An 18,898-nucleotide genomic window follows, 5' to 3' on the forward strand; every position below is an offset into this window, starting at 1 on the left:
AGACTTCAAAGAACCATCTATATACACGTATACATGCAAATGCTACTGCTGTTAATTAAAACAAAGTAATTCTTTCATATAGATGCTTCTTAGTATATTTGAGATATTCTAAATACACTAAGAACCATCTGCTCAAAAGTTAATTAAATCAGCATGAAAAAAACACAAATAACTTAACATTCAGTAAGGATGTGCTAAATGTCATATTTATAGCACAATCTTCAAATTTTAATAGAAAGGGAAAAGCTAAAAAAGGTAACAAACCAAAGTTAAAAATTGAAAATATTATTAAATCAATTCAGACTGTCCGTCTTTTTTACAGTATTGACCCTATTCTGCTCTGTTCTACAGTTACTTAAATATCTGACTTTATCAAACTCCCACTGGCTAAGACTGAGAGATGAGAAAAACCAGGTCTGTCTGGGAACACAGGGGTGGGACAAAGGCAGCAATCTCGACTGTGTCTCTCTAACGCTTCACCCACTCGAGCAGTGTAGCCTCACCAGCCAGTCTGTCCATAACTCTTTCACTGACACTTCCCTGCTCCAGCGGTCGCTCAGTGCAGCTCTGTCTCTCTGCCTGTCTCTCTCTCCTCCTTGGTTCATTTAAGAAAAAGTGAGAGGCGGACAAAAGAACCTTCACTAAGAAATTGAAGAGAAAACAAAGCAAAACAAAGAAACAAAAGCAGTGGCTGGTATGTTTATAGAGATGGCTCCCTTACTCTAAGGTTACAGACAGGCTTGGCTTGTAACTTATTGGCCAAAGTCTTTCTTTCTGGAACGCTGATGGAATTGGATGCTAGACCCATCTACTCCCATGTGTAACCTCAGGGGACATCAGAAAAGCGTGGCTGTGGAGTTTGGTGAGACTCTGGCGCCTACTCCTTTCAGCCTGGTTTCCCAGCAGTCCCTCTGATCCCAGGATTCCGGGTCCAATGGGTTCTCCGTGCTGAGGGGAAACAGTCACACGTGCTAGGGCCTGTGCTAAGACAGGCATCACACTAGAGGTTTATAATGGATTTTACTTAACCTTCCTAACTACTCCATGGGATGGTTTATTACACCTGAATTTTATTAAGAAGTCAGCGAAGGACACTAAGCCAAGAAAATGGCATGGTCTTATATTAGTCTTTCAGAAAGGTTACTCTCTGGTAGTATGGAGAGGTCAGATTGGAGGGGTTCAAGGTTGGAGATAGGGAGGTTGATTGGTAGGTCACTGCAGAAATCCACAAAAGAAATGATGGGAGCCTTATCTAAGGCAGTGACAGGGAGAAGGGGCATATTGGTAAAGAATATAAAAGATAGAATTAGCATAACTTAATGACCTGTTGGAAATAAAGGGTAAGAAGGAGCTGTTAAGGATAATTCTAAATAAGGGAAAAATCTGCTTATGATTAGGAATTACAGAGATCAAGATAAAATAAACTTCAGATTATGATACTACATAATGCTTTTTAAAGAAATTAACCCAATGAGAAAAAAGAATTATTCAATAAAATAATCAAGAATTCTTTTTTGAGAGTAATCTGCCTATTTTCCCCTACAGTACTCATTAGATTGGGACATTAAAAAAGACTAAGCCATCATAAACTGTTTAAAAAATAAACCACCAGGTACCAAGTGCTTTTGAAGATGTAATGTGCTTTGGTTAAACTCTGTATGAATAGATAATGAAAAACAATCTACTTGGTGTTTTTGGTTCAAATACAGTAAGAATTCTTGTGGTTTGCAGACTGGGATTCTTTTGAATGTTGGCTAAGTAAAAAAAAAGCCTTTCTTGTCTATTTTTTAAGAAAGAGTAAGTGTGGTGTATTGTGTGAGTTTCTTTTTGTCCTTGAGAAACTGCTAACCTTACCCCCAAATTTAATAAGCTCAATGACAGATAACACTTTTTCATCTTGATCACAGAACTGAATCCACTCTAAACCAAGGACACAGTCGAAAATACTCACGTAAGCCTTAAGATTAGATCTTTCTTTCAGTGGTCACCTGGCAGTTTCTCTGAATTCTGAAGAAGGTTCAACGGAATATCCAGAAATGTGCTGGTAAGGATCTACAGTAAATAGAAAATTCAGTTATAACAAAAGTGTGGTGTGGAAAAAGACTCACTGATCTAATGTACAAGCTAGTGGGGCCTGTACATCCCATTCACGTTCACTGTAATCAAATCCCTTTAAATAAACTTACATAGGGGAATAATTAACGGTACTTTATGAAGTTCCATTTACAACAGGTAAGGCAGGTTGTATCATAAGGGCTCCCAGTGCTGGGTTGGAAGTGAAGACCAGGGCTGACAAACGATACATGAGGACCAGTCTCACAACAGCGTCAATAAATAGCATGACGACTAAGAATACACAAAACATCTACCCTCCTCACCTGTTTTCTAGTTGTTTTTTTTTTTTTTTTAGTCTATAATATCAATTAGACAAACTTCATTACACAGAGTCACTTAATCGACTTCTTTGGACAAACACTGATTCACCTAAAGCCAAGTATTTTCCTTTTTTGTCCTGACGCTGGAGCTGAATCTTCATGACTAAAGCCTTTCTCTAATACAAAACCTGGCTTTAATTTTCAATGTTAAAATGGAGTAGAGGAGTTATTCTGAAGACAGGAGGGTTCATATTATGAAAAGGACAAGCTTTACTTCTCGTTTGGAGATAGAATTATAGATTATATAATTACAACCCCCCCCCATAATCCTAATGTTCCCTTAAATTCACAAGAAAGACAATATTTCCATCATTTTCTTTTGATATGACAAGGCCCTGTAAGAAAATAAACTTGATCAAATAACAGATTTACATGATTTCAAACAATGTTATACAAATGTATTAGACCTAATTCCTAGAAACCCACAAAGAAAATGTCTGAGATACCAATTAGATCTTAATCACTAGAAACCTAGTCATAGCTTCCTCAAGAAGTTATAGAAGTAAGTAAAATTCAGGACACATGTCAACTATTGTCCAAAGGGTGAAGAGGACTGGAAATTTTTTAAATTAAGTTTTTTGAAATAATTATAGACTCACATGCAGTTACAAGAAATAATACAGGGATCCTGTGTACCTTTTACCGAGTTTCCTCTAATAGTAGCATCTTGCAATACTATGGAGTAAAAGATCTCAACCAGGATGTTGACATTGATATAGTCAGGATACAGAACATTTCCATCACGAGGATCTCTCATTACCCTTTTTTAGGCACATGTATTTCCCTCTCACCCCACTCATCCTCATCCCCCAGAAACCACTACTGTCTTCCATTTTTATAATACTGTCATTTCAAGAATATTATATAAATGGAACAATATAGTATGTATCCTGTTGGGATTGCTTTTTTTTTTCTTCCTTGCTCAACATAACTCTCTGGAGATTTGTCAAAGTTGTTTTATCAATAGTTTTTTTTTTATTGCTGAGTAGTATTCCACGGTATGCATGTACCAGCTTAAATGTTCACCTATCAAAGGACAGACATGTGGTTGTCTCCAGTTTATGGTTGTTACATTAAAGCTTCTAAAACATCCAGAAACATATTTTTATGTGAACGTAAGTCTTCATTTCTCTGGGACAAATAACCAAGAGTACAATTGCTGGGTTGTATGGAGGCCTAAAGATTTTGACAAAAAGGCTGTTGAGTATGAAGGTGCCCACCTTCCTCATACAAACAATGGAAGAACGTAAAACCTCCTTTGGGGTCATTTGTCTGGGTGCCTCAGGCAACCAGAAAAGTGAAAGGTTACTTATGGAAGAGTTCACAGGACCAAGCGCTTGGAAGGGCTCAGGTGGACGCCCTGGCATTTACCAATGTAAGTAATAAGAACCATTCCACAAGTAGAGCTAGACACACTGATGTGTGAAATAACCCCAGAAAGTGAACTCGTGTGTTTCAAGATTTACAGAGGGGAGTTTGTTCTCCCGTAAATGGACGTGAAAGCTAAGCATACTGAAGCTGCTTTTAAAGGTGAGGAATGCAGAAGGGAGAGAGATGTGATACAGTTTGACTCTCCTGGGAGGGGCTACTTTTAGGAGCGTACAATACTATAGAGAGGCAGTTGTTCTACAGTCAGAGGTTGTTAAAAGAGCTTGGCTACTCCATCCAGAACGTATCTGGAGCTGGACAGCCTGGGTTTGAAACCCACTACACTACTTACTTAACTGTGTGACTTATGTGTCCCCAAAATAACAATTACTGCCTTCCCAAGGTTGGGCACAGCTCTGGGGAGACCAGTCTTCCACTGTACTGAAGATGGCTGGCGCAGAACACTGATTCCGTGGTAACGCCCAGCTTCTAACACTAGGGTGGCCTCTAGTGGGGAGTAAAGACCTTCAAGAAAGAAAAAAGAGAACTGGTTCTTGGCATAGGGAAAACAAGAACAGTCAGTAGTGGGAACAGGCAAGCCCCAGAAAGCCCTGTTTGTTCACCACGACCAGGTTCCTCAGGGACAGTGTCCACTGACTGTCTCAGAGGCCGACTTGCTGGGATTATCAAAAGCAGGACTCTGGTGGTCAGGTCTTAGAAGGCTGGCGCAGTCCAGCACTGAAAACTCCTGACCCCACACCCGAGAGACCTTGTGAGGACAGAGTCACTCCCCCTTCGGGATGAGGCAGTCATCTAGATCTCCGTTTCAAGAGTGTTTGTCTCAATCCAAACAACAAAACGATAAGATTTTAGTGGAAGCTGTGAGCCACAGACTTGATGGAAAGTTCTAGTTAATATTTTCTTTTATGTTTTTATTTCATGTTAATTGTAGGTCAATCTGCACAACTTTAAGATAGTATTCTTGATGGCAAAGACCTAATGAAAAAAGTATGTTCCATTGTAACATGTACTGTAACTTTAAATTGGTCTTCTATATTTAATTTCACCAACTATATATAATGCATTGATTTTTCATTCTGAAAGTTACCGGGAAAGGCAAGTCTAAGTGCTACATTCCTGGTATAAATGAACTGACCACACATGCCTACATAACAACTTTAACCACAGATCAGAACGCCAGACACTTCAGCAAAATGCAAGGAACATATAATCTATCTGGAGAGATACACTGTCAAACCTACTGCACACATTTTCTCATGTTAAAGAAAACTACTAAAATTGAGAATGATATATATAGTACATGAAACCCCCAAATCCAGATTCTGTATACCTCACTTGGTTAATTTTTACCCCTTTAAAAGGATAGTTATTTTAAAATATAATATAACCTCAAAAAAGCATAAAACAAAAACCTCCAAGGAAGTCTTTAAATCCTAACTGCTAGTACTTATAAATACTGTTCTTAAAATCGAAGCACTGCACAAATATTAGGCAAGGAAAAAAGCCACTATCAATAAGAAATCTAGCTGTGAGCAAGTAAGAATTTCAACAGCAAGTTAAATACTTCCCAAAACATTAATATATTTTTTCAGTCTGCTTACCTTCAGCAGCTATATTTCTCTAACAGAGTGGTCTTAATTTCCAAGGCTCAGAGGCTAGTAAGTAATGCCAATACTGTTGTAAGTAGTGTAGTGGGCTTCAAATTTAGTCTCTAATATTTCCAATATGCCATGCAGGCTCTATACAGTTATCAAGACAATCAGGAGAAAATAGTTCATACAAAGCTGTGTTGCTTATTTACAACTGTCTGTAAAAATTCCTGCCAGACCATGTCTGTAGATGGCAAGAAATGGGTCTGATCTGTGTATCCTGGCAGATTACACGGTGCCTGGCACATTGTCACTTGAAATCTAGGCATAGGAAAATCCAATAATTCTCTGCTGAATGTACACTCAGTTAAGTTCACTGTTAATAGGATTTTCAAGTAACATTTTTTTAATGACTAGTTCTACAGTTACTGTAAATTTTTAAAGAAAATATGAAAGAGAAGAAAATAAGTTCCCTATAATCTTACCAAGTAGAAACAATTATTATTAATATTTCATTGTTATGGTCTCTAGCATTTTTTCTCTATATTTATATACTTAATTCATACTATATATGCTAATGTTAAACTCTTTTATTTACTATATTGTGAACCTCCTTCCATGTTACCAGTCTTCTATTATAATTTTTAATGGTTCTAGTCTAACATATGTATCATAATTTTCTTATTGAATAACACATTAAAAAAGTTTCCCCCCGATTTCTCCTATTATTATAGGATTCAAATCCATTGACATTTTAAGCCAATCAAAATGTAGATAGTCTGAGAATTTTAAAATAATATTTTTGGGCAAAGTTTGAGTACCATAATGGGTTCTTAGGCAATATATTTTAAAGATGTGACACAAACAAATCTGACTATATAATTTATGGCTGTGGAACCAGTCCCATTTTTTTATGAGTGAATCATTTTACTGTGACAGCAATCTTGATGCAATGCTTGTTTTGCTCATTTTCAAGATTCTGGTTTACAGTTCATCTTAAACTACAGTTCATCTTAAACTAAGCTGGATTTAGGATCTTTATCTACTTTTCAGGAGATTGTCTTAGAAAGGCCTGGGAATTAAATTCTCATATATCTTATGACTAGGATTCTAATTTTTAACCTTTGGGGTATCTGTCCAAAATAAAGACAAATATGTGACTGAATTCTTAATGAAGGAAAGAGGTAGGCCCCTTTCTGAAAGCGTGGTAGTAAGTAAATTAAAAAAAAAAAAAAGGAATGGAAAATATTATCCTTTCACAACATCCTAACACTACAAAGAACACTTGAAGAAGGAAATTTATAAGTAGAACCTTCTAAATTTTACTTCCAAGGCTCAAATGTAATACATGTTCAATATGAGTAATTTTTAGATAAAACTAGGTCCACCATGGAGAGATACATTTTTACCTTATATCTAAACCTGTGGAGAATTCACATTTTGTAGTATTTCCAACACTTTAGTCTAATTTGACTGTGCCTAAAATTCTTAACTTTGGGATTTCATTGCCAAGCTATCAATTACATCATAATTAAAACTTTATTAATGCTGTAAAGGTGGGGTTAGTTTGAAATGTGTGAATTACAAAATGCTACTTCAAGAAAGGGCAGTTCATTATGTTTAAGTTCATATAATAATTAAAAGTAGGCTAACCAGGTATTACTTAGTAGAGGTTTTCAGGAAACAAAGCTTAATGAAAAGGGAAAAAAGAATGTTTGTACATCTGTTATTACTATGCAAACAACTGCTTAGCAACATCTGAGATACACAATATTTAATATTAAGTTGTTATACTCCAGGCATTGTTTTTCCTGTAATAACTGGTTTAATTCTCATTAAAACTCCATAAGGCAAGTACTATCATTATCTTCATTTTATGGGTGAAAAAATTAAGGCACTGTTTGTTTTCGTAAGATTCTTTTTTACATAATAAATTAGTTGAGCAAAAATTTCCATCAAAGATTATATAAAAGGAAACATTAGTTCTAGTCCACTCCTCTGAATTAACCCCTTATAATCATTTCACTGAAAATAAACTTTTTAAATTGTAGAAAACCAATAAATATCTGGAAATGTTTCTTCACAGTCTAGCTCATATATTCTGAATTAACTCTCTGCAAACATCTCATATGAAGCAAATGTTTTAAAGTATGCGGAAACAACAATAAAATGTTTGGAAATGTTTTCTACTTTATAGGAAGTGTCTAAATTCCTGGACTATTCTCAAGTTTGTTACTTATTGGGATACCAAGAAAACGCTTGATTTTTTTTTTTCTCTATCAAGAAATCAAAAAACACCAAACATGGATTTCTGATATGTATTTCCTATAATATTTATATTACTTTATCATGTTTCCATTATTAAAATTTAGTTACAATTCAACTTTTAGAAAGATAGTGGCTTAAAATAAATCAAAACTGATTGGCCTTCTTGGATATTTTACTTTATTCTAATGTTTTTCAGAATTTTCCAAAATCTTTACTGTTTATTTCTACCATGTTTAAAATTCTTAGCAAGGAACTTCCTCCCATTGGAAGTTTCCAGTTTATAATTTGTAATTATATAATAAAAACATTAAATAAGCACTGGAGATCAATTTGAAGTCTTTCATGTACAAATATTACTACTGTAAAATGTTAACTTTTTTTTAATCAGTTTTTTATAGCTACAGTAGCACTTCATTTATATGGTCTAATGGTGCCACCTTGTGGGCTACCTGGGCTTCAAGTGCAACTTTAGCATCTAGAATAGGTAAAGCCAGACGTGAGTCACTGAAGTTTCTCTTTAATTTCACAATTACTTATCACTATAATTCTCACTAGCTCTGAATTTGTGAAAATTCAGAGTTGGGAAGCTCAATTTTCCCTTTAAAAAGAGTTTACCAACCAAATTAATAGCTAAATGATTCCAGGCCTATTCCGAAATCTTAGCCTCATTGAACCCATCTTAGCAGATTTCATTTACATAGAACTAAAGTGCTACAAACATGACGTTCATTTATTTGGTGTCACTTAAAAATATAAGAATTATGGGAGACGGGACAAAATGGTGTAGATGATAGAGGCTCTGTTCATTCATCTTGTGACCGAATCAAAGTTGTGACAGAAACACAGCGCACACAGCAAGGGAAGTCGTCTGCGATCTAGACGAACAGAAGCACAACTAGGGAGAGAACTAAGAAAGCGCCCTGCAACGGGAGGAGGTAGGTTGAGGCGAGGACACGAGGCTGCCCGGTGTGGGACCGAGGCTGCGGTAGCTGCAGACACCTCTTAAGGGGCCATGTCTGCGAGTGGACTTTAACGGTGACAGATCTGCTTGCTCTGAGCACCGTGCCGGGGCGGGGGTGGGGGGGGGGGCGGTGGTGGTCAGGGACTTACAGGAGGACACTAAGTTGCTGGAGGGCCTGAGGCGAGATCTCTCCCAGACGGAAGTGCCAGTATTATCTATTGCTCCTCTGTTGAGCTCTCCCCTCTCCCAGTGCGCAGACTCAGCACCCACCCCCAGAGCTGAGAAATCATCAAACTGGATAACAGAGGTCACTCCATCCAGAGGATTCCCTGAAACTCTGTCTCCCCCAACTCAAGGCCCCACCTAAGCCACATTCAGGTGTACTGTTGGAATCAGGTGCTCCCTGTTGAGCAGAAAGGACTAAAACTGGTGGCAGCTGGCCTCAGTTTCTGGTGTAGTTTCTTGAGACAACTATAAGCACAGCACCTGTGGATTGCTTGATGAATCTTAACAGATGGCCTGGAGAGGCTCAGGCTGGGGATAAACTTGGCCTGCAGCTGAACCCCTCTCAGGACTGTGCCGCTGGACACCTACCACACACAGACACACTAATAAGATTGGAAGACTTAGGAGCTTTGCTTGGTGTATAGAAACAGACACAGAAAGGCAGCCAAAATGGGAAGACAATGAAGCAGAATCCGTATGAGAGAACAGAACAGAGATCCAGGAATAATGTAGTCAAGCAATCTAACAGAGGCAGAGTTCAAAACATGATTATAAAGATGCTTAGAGGAAGTAGATGAATTCAGTGAGAACTTTAAGAAAGATAAAAACCATAAAAATGGAAATGGAAATTATAAAAGGGAACCAGTCAGAAATGAAGAACAGGTTATCTGAGATGAAGAGCATATTAGATGGAATAAGCAGAGTGAATAAAGAAAAGGATCGAACCACCAATATAGCGGATGGGGAAGCCAGAGACGCTTAATCAGAAGGGCAAGATAAAAGAAGCCAAGACTATAATAATAATTTAAGGCACCTACAGGACACAATTAAATGTAAAAATATCGTGTCATTGGGGTACCTGAAGGAAAACAAGACATTGAAGAGCTATTTGAAGAAATAATGATGGAAAACTTCCCTCACCTGGTGAAGGAAATAAACATACAACCCCAGGAAGCTCAGAGAGTCCCAGGAAAGAGGAACCCAAAGAAGCTCATGCCAAGACACATCATAATTTAAATACCAAAGGTTAAATACAAAGAGAGAATCTTAAAACCAGCAAGAGAAAAGCAATTACTTACCTATAAGGGAAGACCCATAAGACTGGCAGCTGATTTCTCAAAAGAAACTATGCAGGACAGGAGGGCTTGGCACAAAATATCCAAAGTGATGAAAACCTAGGGTCTACAACCAAAAATACTTTATCCAGCAAAGCTATCATTTAGAGTTGGAGGACAGATAAACAGCTTCCCAGACAAAAATAAGCCAAAGGAATTTATCACCACCAAGACAGTATTACAGTAAATGTTGGAGGGACTTCTTTAAGAAGAAAAAAACATGAAACAGGAATAAAGAATGGTACATACCTATCAACAAGTACCTCAAATGGAAAAGAATAAAGTACTCCAACCAAAAGACAGAGCGGCTGAATGGATAAGAAAACAAGACCCCTACATATGCTGCTTACAAGAGACTCACTTCAGATGAAAAGATACACACAGACTAAAAGGAAGGGGATGGGAAAAGATACTGCCTTGATGGACCTAGAGGGTATTGCACTGAATGAAATGGGTCAGAAAGAGAAAGACAAATATTGCATGATTTCACATACATGTAGAATCTAAAGAACAAAATAAACAACAACGAAAATAGAAATAAACTCATAGATACAAAGACTATTTAGAGGGCTACTAGATGGGGGGTTCAGGAGGATGGCAAAAACGGGCACAGAGATTAAGAAGTACAAATGGATAGCTGCAGAATAGACATGGAGATGTAGAGTGTAGCATACAGAAGGAAGATGGTTAATAACATTGTAATCAATATGTAAGGGGAAAAGGGGTACTATATTTGGTGGGGTGATCACCTGAGCTCTAATCACTAGGCTGTACAACTGAAATGGATATATTATTGTATGTCAACTATAATTGAAAAAAAAACTCATTGAATTGTATGATGTAAATACGTGCAACTGTGTAGTATATTTTAATAAAGCCAGGAAAAAAAGAAAATAATTTGCTTTTATTTCAGCTATGATTAGGGTCTTTTTTAAATTATTATTACGGTTCTAATTTGGTTATTACTAATACTGGGAATAAAATTAATGCATGTGTGTTGTATTAAACAACCTTGTTGAACTCTTACTAGTTCTAGTAATATATCTATAGGTTCTCTTGAATTTTCCATGTATTAATCATATCGCTTAAATAACTACAGTGTGATACTTTAAAAATATTAAAAATTCTTTGATACGCCTCCCTTTAAAAGATGAAGTTTAAATCCCCTCCCCTTGAGTATGAGTTTACTAATCCATTTCTAACAAATAGAATATGGTAGAAGTGTCCTCCAAGATTAGGTCATAAAAGACATTGCAGCCTCTCCCTTGCTCTCATGATTGCTGGCTCTGAAGAAAGCCAGTTGCCATGTTATGAGGACACCAAGCAGTATTACAGAAGCCTATCTGATGAGCAACTGAGGAGACCTCTTGCCAGTGGCCAGCAAGAAACTGAAGCTTTCTACCAGTAGTCGTGCGAGTGAGCCATCTTGGAAAAATTCCTCCAGAACGGTCAAGCCTTCAGAAGACTGCAGTTCTGGCTGAAATCTTGTCTAAAAGACGAAGCTACAATGACCCAGCTAAGTCACTTTCAAGTTCCTGAGCCACAGACTTATTTAATAATCACTGTTATTTTAAACTTCTTACTTATCAAATATATTGGCTTAGTTATTCATTATATACTTTTATGACTAAAAAATGTTATATCCATATTCTTTCTGATATTATTTGTGCTTGTTTTGTTTTTTTTTTCCCTTGATCATTATTGGTAGAAGTTTGCCTGTTAGTTTTTTTAAGAAACAGTTCTGTTGTTTAACTGCTTCAGGTTTCTCCATTGTTATTTTCTGTTGTTCCATTTCTTTTTTCTACTTTAAGTTTTATATGCAGTTTTTTACCTTCTTGATTTACATCTTTAACTTACTTTTAATACTTTTAATACATTTGACAAATGTGTTTAAAGCTATAAATTTACATTGAAGTAATAAGTTAACTGGCCCCCTTGGTTTCCATACATATAGTATTTTACACCGTTGTTTAAATATTATATAATTTCTGTGATGTTCTTTAACATTATATAGAAGGGCATTTTAAACACCCTAACGTGGTATTTGAAAAACTTTTTGTTAATTTCTAATTTATTATCATTGTGGTAAAAGAATACAGTATCTAGGATAAAGATTTATCAAAATTTACAGACTTTCTTTTGGTGTCTTTTAATGTGTATCTGAAAAGAATGTATAAACTATTAGTTGAAGACAAGAGTCTAAATTATAAATATAAATTCATTTGATCAAATGTTAGTTTGTTGAGAAAATGTTCTATATCCTAATTTTTTGCCATCTGATATATTGGTTTCTGAAAAAATTCCTATTCACCATGATTGTGGATTTATCATTCTGTAATTCTATGAAATTCTGGGTTACATTCGAGATCGTTTCGGTGCACATTATTCATAACTGCTCTAGCTTTTTGGAAGAGTACTGCTTTTATTGGTGTGCTTCTTTATTCTTATTAATGCTCCTTGCTTTAACATTTGACATTAATGATATTATACTAGCTTTCAATGGTTATAATTTTGGGGGGATTTTTTTTTTATTTCACCCTTTCTTTGTGGCTTTTAGGTGTGTATCTTATAAAGAGCAGGAAACACATTGCTTTTAAACTGTTTGAAGATTTTTTTCCCACAGGTGAATTTAATCAAATTATATTTATATGACTTTTGACCTATTTGGACTTATTTCCACCATCCTACTTTGTGTTTGATGTTTATCATTTTTTTTTGTTTCTTTTCTATCATCTCCTGCATTATTATATTTTTCTCTATATTCTCCGTGTTCTTCTGTATTGACTTAAAAACTATTAATTATATATTTTTTCAAGGGCTTATTTTTAATTTTTGACATACATGCTAATAATTTTTCTTAACGTCTAAAATTATCCAGAAATTATATTGTGAACACAATGCCCAGCACATGCTATACCCCCCATAGAACACTCCATTTCATAAATGTTGTCTATAGTTTAGCTTTACCTTTAAAAAATACCAACCCCCAATTCTAAAACTTAAAAAAAAAAATTAAATATATCAACATTTTATCAATCAGATTGCTCTTTAAAAAAAAAAAAAAATTCATGCCTCGCCTCCAGATTTACTCCTCTGGCTGAAGTTTATCCTTTAGTTCTTTTGGTGAGTAATAAACTCTTTTGTCTTTGCATATTTAAAAATGGCTTTTGACTTTACTGATTATATGGTTGTAGTTGCCAGTTACTTTCCCTCAGCACTTTGAAGCTATCGCTCTGCTGTTTCCCAGCATCTGTTATGGCTGGGAGATGTCTGCTTCAATTTAATTGTTATCCTTATGTAAGGGATGATTTTTGTTTTTGTTTTTGATTTTAGTTTCAAAGTTTTCACTTTATCTGTAATGTTCTACAGTTTCACTGAGATCTATTTAGGAAGATTTATTTATCCTGCTTGGAATTCAGTGTGTATTTATAATCTAAGCACTCATGTCTTTCTTGAATTCTGGACAGTTCTCTTCAATATCTCTTCAAACATTGCTGTTCAACCATATCTTCCTATTAGATGTATTTGGAAACTTGAGCATCAATCTGTCTTTTTCTTTAAAAAAAAAAAAATGCTTTTCTCTGCTACATTCCAGGTGCAGTTCTCAGCACTATCTTCTAATTCAGGGGTTCCTAAACCCCACTGGCTGCAACCGTACCAGTCTATGGCCTGTTAGGATCAGGGCTGCATTGCAGGAGGTGAGCGCTGAGTAAGTGAAGCTTCATCGGTATTTGCATCTGCTCTCCAGTGCTAGCATCACCACCTCAGCTCCGCCTCGGATCATCATGCATAAGATCCTCATAGGAGCACCGGTTGCTGGTGCCAAAAAGGGACCACTGCTTCACTTACCTTCTCTGGCTGGATTGGGTCCACAAGCTTATCATACTTGTTTTTCTTAATCTCAAATTGTACTTTTCATTTCTAAGAATTCTAATTGGTTCTTCATATCTACTGTTTTAGCTTTTTGTTTCATAATTTACTGTTCATTTTTAATAAATGTGAGTCCTTTTTCTCTTTGAGCGCACACACTTTAAAGTCTTTGTTTGGTAAATGGTTTCTTAAAATTATTCACGCCAGGACTGAATTCATGTTCTAATGCTAATATTATTGGATGAGTTTTTTTCCTTTTATATTCATTTTAGAATTTTGCTGCAAATTTATTTCGGGAGAGAGAATTGTTTTTGTTCTCCATTCCTCCTCCCCCCATGCTTACTCCCTCATACAGTTCCCTGGCCCTGCCACCTGGGAGTGCAATTCAGAACTAGGTCTTACACAAGGTAAGTTTAAACTCTTGTCTCTATGTGATAATGGGGCTATCACTCAGATCCAGTCATTGAGCCAAAGTTTGGTTCAGTTTCTGACTAGGAAACTGTGTGCCCTCCCACCGTGCCTGGTCCAGCTTCTTTATGCCATTAGATTCTGGCAGCAGTCAGAGCAGTTTTATTAGGCCTCCTTTTATGCGGAGGGTATCTAACCATGGCCCTGACTTTCAGCCATAACCTTACTCCTCTCTTCTGCCCTGTGTGGAGCACTTTTACTCTTCATTACCCTGCAAAAGCGACATTCTCAGCCACTACTACCTATTTCCAGAATAGTTATAGCTCCACTTATCATTTTGTGCCATTGTATGGAGATGTTTAGCTTATTTATTGTTCTGACTACATACTTTTGGTTTTCACTTTTTACATTTTACTAATTATTGCCATACACTATAATAAGAACTAAATATACCATTTTGATCTAAAACCAACTATGTATTTTTCATTCTCTCAGATGCCCAATGCCACTGTAATGGACATGATTGTCTGTCTACCTAGAAGTCAATCCTACATTTTTCGGTCCCATTAGTACCCAACACTATCATGCTTTGCTGCCCATATGCTATGAAAGGGTCAGTCCTGATTATTTTAAGCTATGTAACACCTTTATATTCCCCTAGCTATAGTGATTTATTTAGACATGGATATATAACCAGTCCAATAAGACTCTTTGCTTGAAATGCTTGAGCAATACATTCTTTTTTTCCTAAAACTATGGTATAAACATGACATTTAAAGTTGCTTTCATCATTTTCACATGTATTTCATATATATATGGGTGCATGTACACACGCATACACACACACACTCTCACACACACAGGGAGGAAGCACACAGTGAGGCAGAGAAAAGAGCCACGCCTAGATTAAACCTCATCTGAAGCTCATACTAACTCTGGACTTTCCAAACACAGTATCAATAAAGTCCCCTTTTTATTAAGACAGTTTAAATTGGTTTTCTATTACTTAGAGTCAAATATTCAAATGACAAAGAACTTAAAGTGGTCATTACTACTTGACACCTACTGTTATATGTACCTATCACTTCTTCCTAAGAAGAAAAAAAATATTGCTTATGTTACATGTTTCTGCAAAAGACAAAGGTCAAAGGTGGGTGCAATGACATCTAACTCTGCAAGGAGCAGCTGAATTAAGGCCTAAGAAATCTCACATTTAAATGGAACAAATAGCATAGGACATTGGACTCTGAATGAGAGCTGGGTAAATTCAAGGAACTGACCAAGAAGATAGCCTAAAGAACAAGTTGAAAGGATACTCTGAAGAAAAAAGTGAGATAAAAATAAGCTTGCCATGAGAAAACTCTTTTATAGTCAAATACCAGTTTTTGTTTTCAAGAAAGAAGTCAGTATAATAGTCAACAAGCAAAATACAACCAAAAAATGGGGAAGTGGCTGAGAGACATTTAAATGAAAGAAGCAGCGCCATCTGGCTATTGGAAAAACTGACTGGCATTAGGACTAAAAATGCCACCAAAGTTAAAATGCCTAGATAAAACTGTCCTAACGATTTCATACTCAGGACTTTTTTTATATATATTATTTAAGTTTCAGATATACAACATTATAATTCAATATCTAAATACTCTACAAAGTGATTATTCCTAAAAGTCTAGGTACTATCCATTCACCACCATGTACAACTGACTCCGTTCACCCCTTTCGCTCTCTCGCCTACCTCCCAACTTCCAACCTCTGTGGTAACCATCCATCTGTTCTCTGTGTCTATGACAAACGTTTAGGTAGACTAACCAAGAAAAAAGGAGAGGGCTCAAATAATTAACATCAGAATTGAAAGAGAAGTTACAACTGATACTACAGAAATACAAAAGATCATAAGAGACTACTACAATTATACGCCAACAAATTGGACAAGCTATCAAAGATGAATAAGTCAGAGGTTGAATTAATTAAGGTTTCTAAAACACTGCTTTAGAGGAAGTGCTAACAATCCTAGTGAACAAAGAGAAGCTTCAGAACAACCAGACAGCACTGCACTGAAAGAAAAAAAAAGAGAACAAGTTTCCCCTGCATATCCAAAGGAAAGGAAATCACTACCTCAAAAAAGATTTCTGCTGTTCGTTGCAGTATTACTCAAAATAGTCAAGATATGGAAACAACCTCAGTGTCCATCAACAGATAAATAATAAAGAAAATATGGTATATATGTAAAGTGGAATAATATTCAGGCATAAAAACGAAACACTTCTATTTGCAGTGATGTGGATGAACCTGGAGGTTATTATGCTAAGTGAAATAAGCCAGACACAGAAAGACAAATACTGTATGGTCTCACTTATATGTGGAATCTAAAAAAAGTTTAACTCATAGAACCACAAAGTAGAACATTGGTTGCCAGGGACTGAGGGTTAAAAGAAATGGGCAGATGTTGGTCAAAGTGTACAAACTTTCAATTATAAGATGAGTAAGCTCCAAGAAGCTAATGTACAGCATGGTGATTAGAGTTAATAATACTGTATTATATACCTGAAATTTGCTAAGTGGATCTTAAGTGTTCTCACCATGCACAAAGGTAACTATGTGAGGTGACGGACAAATAATTAATAAAAATATTACAATATTATTGATTATATTCCCATGCTGTATTTTACATCTCTGCAACTATTTTATAACTACCAACTTATACCTCTTAATCCCTTCACCCTTCTCACCCAGCTCTGGAACTCCTCTCCCCTCTGGCAACCATCAGTTTGTTCTCTCTATAAGTCAGTTTGTTTTATTTATTTATTTTTTTTTAGATTCCACATATAAGTGAGATCCTATGGTCTTCGACTTTCTCTGACTTATTTCTCTTAGAATAATACTCTCTAGGTCCACCTATCCATTGTATATACATACTACTTCTTCATCCAATCATCTGCTGATGGGCACTTAGGTTGCTTCCATATCTTGGCTATTGTAAATAACGCTGCAATGAACATAGGGGTGCATATATCTTTCTGACTTAGTGCTTTGGATTTCTTTGGATAAATACCCGGAAGCGTAATTGCTGGGTCTTAAAGTAATTCTATTTTAAATTTTGTGAGGAACCTCCATACTGTTTTCTATAGTGGCTTCACCAATTTGCAATCCTACCAACAGAGCACATGGGTTCTCTTTCCTCCACATGCTCATCAAGACTTGTTTGTCAATGTATTGATGACAGCCATTCTAACAGGTAAAGTGAAAGCATGTTATGGTTTAATTTGCAACTTTCTAGTGATATTGAGCATCTTTTCACACATCTATTGGAACTTTTCCTTGAACTCCAGCCTCATATAACCCCACGTGAACTGGCATCTCAAGCCTGACATGTCTAAAATAAAATTCTTAATTCCTGCTCTAGCCACCCCTCCATACCGCTCCTCCTTTAAAACTTCCTCATCTCAGTAAACAGCAACTCCATCCTCCTAACAGCTCAGGCCAGAGGCTTGAAGTCATGCTTCACTCTTTTACTCTCATACTCCGCATCCAATCCATCAGCAAATTCTGTCAGCTATATAAAATGACGGCTTCTTACTACTTATTGCTGCCACCTAGTCCTAAACCCCAACCACCTCTCACCTGGATTACCAACCTCCGAACTGGTCTCCCTGTTTCCATCCTTGCCTCTACAGTTGATTCTAAATGCAGCACCAAGACTAAGCCTTTAAAAATATTAAGTCAAATCCTCTGACTCTTCCCCTCAAAACTCTCCAACCACCTTCTTCGCTCAGAGTAAAAACTAAAGTCTTTACCAGGACCAGTTAGCTCTCAGACCCCACCCTTCCATCCCTTCTCTGCTCAAACTTTCTGACCTCACTGCCAGTCCTCCACTAAGACTGGCAGTTTCTGGGTTTTTGCAGTTGCCTCTGCTCTATATGTACTCTTTCCAGAGGCAGCTGTATGGCTATCCTGCACTCTTCAGGTTTTGCTCAATAGTCTTCTCCATGACACTGTTCCCTACTTTAAAATTACATCTGCTCCATCCCTAGTGTTTGTTCCCTACCCCCCTTCACTGCTTTATTTTCTTCTTGGCAACTTTTACTATCTGACTGGATATATTTTAATTTGTAAAAATTATTTTGTTTTTTGTCTTCAACCCTACCTTCCTCCAGTGGAATGTTGTTAGCTCCAAGAGGACAAGGATTTTGTCCTGTGTTGTTCACGCCTGCATCCCCAGAGCCCAGAAGAGTGCCCAGACATGGAAGGCACTCAAAATACATTTGCTATACAGATGCTGAACATTCCAACTTTGTTTTTTTTTTTTTTAATATGCAAACTCTCAACTTGTGATAAGGCTAAGAGATTTAGGACACTATAATATCCAACCTCTTTCCACAACAGGAAATATGATTTCTCTTCTGACACTGATAAAAATTGTGAAATTTTTATCTTCCATAGTAACTCAATTTGCTCTAAATAACATGCCAAAAAATCTCTTCATTCCTCTTTTCTTTACTCTCTCCAATGCCGTCACATCTTGTAAAATATTAACGTTCTGTCATCGAAAAAATTTTCATTTCAGCACTACTGTCAAAATATTGCAAAGCAAAGTAAACTCATTAAAACTAGTATTGAAACACAAAGAAAGAAATGAAG

At 36.4% G+C, this 18,898-nt stretch overlaps 1 protein-coding gene across 2 annotated transcripts in view; it reads right to left on the reverse strand.

Annotated features, from left to right (window-relative positions):
* The window catches only part of ANKRD46 (ankyrin repeat domain 46), a 28,697-nt gene that overhangs the window by 8,425 nt on the left and 1,374 nt on the right, over positions 1–18,898 (reverse strand). For both annotated transcript variants that reach the window (XM_016129777.2, XM_036232903.1), the window contains exon 2: positions 1,952–2,052. The gene's annotated coding sequence lies outside the window, so the exon portion shown is untranslated. The remainder of the gene's footprint in view (positions 1–1,951; positions 2,053–18,898) is intronic.

The sequence above is a fragment of the Rousettus aegyptiacus genome, unplaced genomic scaffold, assembly GCF_014176215.1.
Source record: "Rousettus aegyptiacus isolate mRouAeg1 unplaced genomic scaffold, mRouAeg1.p scaffold_m13_p_15, whole genome shotgun sequence".
Classification (NCBI taxonomy): Eukaryota; Metazoa; Chordata; class Mammalia; order Chiroptera; family Pteropodidae; genus Rousettus; species Rousettus aegyptiacus.